We start from the raw sequence: 5,000 nt of genomic DNA on the forward strand, positions 1-5,000 counted from the left end.
ATTTGAGTTCAAACCGGTGTGAGCCAGGTTGGTTTCTATCTTTTATTATTTTAATTTAAGTCTTAGTACGAAAGGATTAGACTTTTGAGAGTTTCTTTTTTCTAGATGAAGTATAATATTACTTTGTCAGATTTATGCGTCGGATTTAGAATCCGTTTAAATAGTGTGAATACTATAGGTAATAGTAAGTTTATAGAGGACTTTCTGTGATAGTTTTAGTAAAAAATTTTAGATATTTAATTCTTTTAATTATAGTTTTAGTGGCGGTGGCATTCTTTACTTTCTTAGAACGAAATATTTTAGGTTATATTCAAGTTCGTAAGGGTCCTAATAAGGTGGGTGTTGGGCTGATACAGCCTTTTGCTGACGCAGTCAAGTTGTTTACTAAGGAGCAAACTTTTCCTACTTTAAGAAATTTTATTCCTTATTACTTGTGTCTTATTTTTAGTTTATTTATTTTTTTAGTTATTTGGTTGGTGATACCTTATGAAACAGGGTTTTTTAGTTTTGAGTTTGGGGTTTTGTTTTTCTTATGTTGTATGAGGGCTGGAGTTTATTCTGCTATAGGAGCGGGCTGAGCTTCTAATTCAAAGTATTTACTTTTAGGGTGTTTACGGGAAGTTGCACAGACTATTTCTTATGAAGTAAGACTGGCTTTGATTTTGTTAAGGTTACTATTTTTAGTGGGGGGGGGGGTATTAAATTTGAATATATTTGAGAGTTATCAGCGGTATGCTAGATTTATGCTGGTAGCTGGGCCCTTGGGGTTTCTCTGATTTGTTTCTTGTTTAGCGGAAAGAAACCGAACACCTTTTGATTTTGCAGAGGGTGAATCAGAGCTCGTTTCTGGATTTAATACAGAATATAGGGGGGGGGCGGGTTTGCTTTAATTTTCATGGCTGAGTATGCTAGAATTCTTTTTTTAAGTACATTGTTTAGAATTTTATTTTTGGGTAGGAGCTTAGTGTCTGTAAGGTTCTACTTGAAAGTGGTGTTTATTTGTTTTCTTTTTGTTTGAGTACGAGGCTCTCTTCCTCGTTATCGGTATGAAAAATTGATGTATTTGACTTGAAAAACGTTTTTACCTATCTCTTTAAATTATTGTTTGTTTTTCAGGGGATTAAGAATTTTATGTTATGTCTATTTAATTTAATTTGCACTAAATTTAGGTCAAAGTTAAGATTATTAGAAGATTTGAACTTCTTTATGATGCTTTCAAAACATTTACTTTCCTAAAAGTTAAATTAGTCTATTAGCTTATCTCAGATAAGTAGTGTAAGGTGGTTGATAAGATGATATAAAAAGTATGCTCCTGTAACGATTTGTCCTGTAAGGATGTAAGGGTCTTCTACTGGTCGCGCCCCAATTCATGTTAAGAGGACTACAATAGTTACCAAGGTTCAGAATATGAATTGATTAAGTGGGTAGAAAGATAATCTTCGGAATTTTGCTTTATGGGTAAACGGAAGCACAAATAAAATAGCAACTGATATGACAAGAATAATTACTCCCCCAAGTTTATTAGGAATTGATCGTAGCATTGCATAGGGGAAGAGAAAGTATCATTCAGGTTGAATATGTGCTGGGGTGACAAGAGGGTTAGCAGGAATAAAATTATCTGGGTCTCCTAGCAAGTAAGGGTTTAAGAGGGTAAGAAGGATTAGAGCTATTAATATAACTATAAATCCAACGATTTCTTTAAATGAAAAGTAGGGGTGGAAAGGTACCTTTTCTCATTGACTAGAAATTCCCAGGGGGTTATTAGAGCTGGTCTGGTGTAGAAACAGAATGTGGACTATTGTGGCTGCTGCTACGATAAAAGGAAACAGAAAGTGTAAAAAAGAATCGGGTGAGTGTAGCATTGTGAACTGCAAATCCTCCTCAGATCTATTGAACAAGATCAGTCCCCAAAAAGGGAAGAGAAGATATTAGATTAGTAATAACAGTTGCTCCTCAGAAAGACATTTGTCCTCAAAGTAGGACATAGCCCAGGAAAGCAGTGGCCATTACTAAAAATAAAATGATAACTCCTACTGATCAAGTATGTATGTAAAGGAAGGAACCGTGGTAAATTCCTCGGAAAATATGTCTATATAAACAAATAAAAAAAAAAGAAGCCCCATTTGCATTTATTGTTCGAAGTAGTCAGCCGTAGTTGACATCCCGGCAAATGTGTGCTACTCTAGAGAAAGCAAGTGTAATATCAGCTGTATAGTGTATCGCTAAAAAGAGGCCAGTTGCAATTTGGACCACTAAGCAGAGGCCTAAGAGGGATCCAAAATTTCAAAGTGTGGAGATGTTTGCTGGAGTGGGCAGGTCAACTAAAGCTCCGTTGGCGATGCTGAATAGTGGGTGGGATTTTCGGATTGGGGCTGCCATTAGGAAAGGTGAAGGGGTCCAAAGAATCTTGATCTTAGTTTAACAATGATTACTAGAGATAAGAGTAGGTATAAGATGATAACGGCAGTTAGATTAGCAGAAGTGGGGTTGTATATCCTATTCAATTTAAATTGGACAGATGCTAGTTCTTGGGGGGATCAGTAAAAGGATGTTTCAAGAGTTTCTTTATTAGGTAAAATTAAAGTGTCAGAAAAAATTAAAACGGGATTGTTAAAAGGGGGAGCGAGAGAACAATTGTTAGCTTAAAGTTAATTTTAAATATTTCGTTGGAGGCCAGGGAGGCTACATAAAGAAACAGGACTAAAGTAGCCCCTAAAAAAAATAAAAATAAGATATAAGAGAACCATCTTATTCCTGAAATAAGAGTTGCTGTATTACAAATTAAGATAGTTTGCATGATTAGTGCTAGGCCTCTGGCCAGCGGGTGTGTTAAAAAAGTGAAGCAAAAGGCCACCGATAAAAGTCTTAAGGATAGAAAAATTGGTGTTGATATCCAGGAATGAGCGCCCTGAGCTTCAAGAATAAAAATTCATTTGCAGTTTACAAGACCATTGTTTTATTTAAACTATTGAAGCTGTCAGGAAGTAGTTTATGTAAAATATTAGTTTTGGGGACTGAAGATAAGGGTAAACTTTTTTCCTGATGTATTAATGGTAATCTTGAAACTTTGACTTTGTATTCCTTTGGTAAGATTGTCTTGTGGGGCTTTAGCGTTTGTGGGGAAGCGAAAACATCTTTTAAATTTACTATTAAGTTTAGAGTTTATTATGGTTAGTATTTTTTGGTTTATGTTTAGAGTGGTGGGCTTTCTAGGGGGGGATTCTTTTTTCTTAATATTTTTTTTTAACTTTGGCTGCTTGTGATGGGGGCACTTGGTTTGGCTCTACTGGTCTTTATCGTTCGTAGGCACGGAAGCGACAATTTCTACAGGTTTAGAATTTTAGGGTGTTAAAGTTTATTTTATACTTTTATTGATAACTTTGTGTTCTGATAGTTGGTTGTCCATTCAGCTCTCTGTTTTTTTAGGTAGTTTATTGTTTAGAGTACTCTGTTTAAGAAGGTTTTGGGAGTTTCAATATGGTTGAAGTTTAGGAATTGATTGAGTGGGTTATCCACTGATTTTACTTAGGTTTTGAATTTTGGCATTAGTTTTAAGGGCTAGGGAAGGAGTTAAGCGAGGGCGTACCTTTAGCGGGGTATTTTTATTTGTTAACCTACTTTTATTATTGTCTCTAATTTTAACTTTTTCATGTTTAGATTATTTATTGTTTTATGTTTGTTTTGAGAGTTCTTTAATTCCTACTATAATTTTAATTTTAGGATGAGGCTATCAGCCTGAGCGATTGCAAGCGGGTGTTTATATAATATTTTATACTTTATTTGGATCTCTTCCTTTACTGATTTCTTTTTTAAGCCTATATAATTTAGGCGGTACTATAGTGATGAGTCTGAGAGATAGCCCTGAGTTAGAGTTTAGTTTAGTTTTGATTTGATATGTTTCAAGGGTAGTAGCTTTTGTAGTGAAATTACCTATATACTTAGTCTATTTGTGGCTTCCTAAGGTGCACGTAGAAGCCCCTGTGGCGGGTTCTATGATTTTAGCTGGGGTTTTACTTAAGCTTGGGGGCTATGGGGTTAATTCGTGTTTGTCCTCTTTTTTTTTTTTTTTTTTTTTTTCTAAGGTGGGAGTAAGTTTAAGGTGAATTTGGGTTAGTTTAGGCCTTTTGGGGGGCATTATTGTAAGTTTGATTTGTTTGCGTCAGGGGGATATAAAATCTTTAATTGCTTACTCTTCTGTAGCTCATGTGGCTTTAGTTTTATGTGGACTGATACTTTACAGTTGGTGGGGGTTTTGTGGCGCAATTGCTGTGATAATCGGTCATAGGTAATGTTCTTCAGGGTTTTTTTGTTTGGCAAAGGTAAGATATGAGCGGTTAGGGAGGTGAAGTTTATTCATGAGTAAAGGGCTTCTTAGGTTTATGCCTACTTTATGACTTTGGTGATTTGCTTTAAGGGTGGGTAATATGGTGGCCCCTCCGACTTTAAATTTATTGGGGGAAGTAAGTTTGATTGTTATGGTTATTTCTTGGTCGTCTTGAGCTGGTTTAGGGGAGGTATTTTTGTCTTTTTTAAGGGCAGCGTATACCCTTCATCTTTTTTCTTTGAGCCAACACGGAAAGTATTTTAGGTCCATTTTTTCTTGTTGTTTTGGTGGAGTTCGAGAGTACTTAGTATTAATGCTTCATTGATTGCCTTTGAATATTTTAATTTTGGTTGGGTATATATGTTTGTTGTTTAATTCAAAGCTTGAATAGTTTAAGAAAAAAAATATAGGTTTGTGGGGCCAAAGATATGATATTTATTTTGAGCAGTGTTATGAAATATTAAAATAGCTGTGAGAAGTATAGTTTTTCTATTAGGGGTGGCAGTTTTGGGTGTTTGGTCTTCGCTGGGGCTTTTAAAGACTGGCTGTTGTTATTTTATAGAGTGAGAGTTGGTTAATTTAAATAGAGTGAGAATTGAAATGTCTTTAATTTCTGATTGAATATCTTTAATATTCTTATCTTTTGTTTGCTTAATCTCTTCTATAGTGTTATATT

General features: G+C 35.0%; 3 pseudogenes; 2 read left to right on the plus strand and 1 right to left on the minus strand.

Moving 5' to 3' along the window:
* LOC137624684 (NADH-ubiquinone oxidoreductase chain 1-like) overlaps window positions 1-1,153 on the plus strand; it is a 193,394-nt pseudogene extending 192,241 nt beyond the window's left edge.
* A 91-nt stretch (window positions 1,154-1,244) lies between these two features.
* LOC137624913 (cytochrome b-like) lies at window positions 1,245-2,379 on the minus strand (annotated as a pseudogene).
* Window positions 2,380-2,424: 45 nt separating this feature from the next.
* The window catches only part of LOC137624686 (NADH-ubiquinone oxidoreductase chain 4-like), a 13,531-nt pseudogene continuing 10,955 nt past the window's right edge, over window positions 2,425-5,000 (plus strand).

Source organism: Palaemon carinicauda, chromosome 31 (genome assembly GCF_036898095.1).
Source record: "Palaemon carinicauda isolate YSFRI2023 chromosome 31, ASM3689809v2, whole genome shotgun sequence".
Classification (NCBI taxonomy): domain Eukaryota; kingdom Metazoa; phylum Arthropoda; class Malacostraca; order Decapoda; family Palaemonidae; genus Palaemon; species Palaemon carinicauda.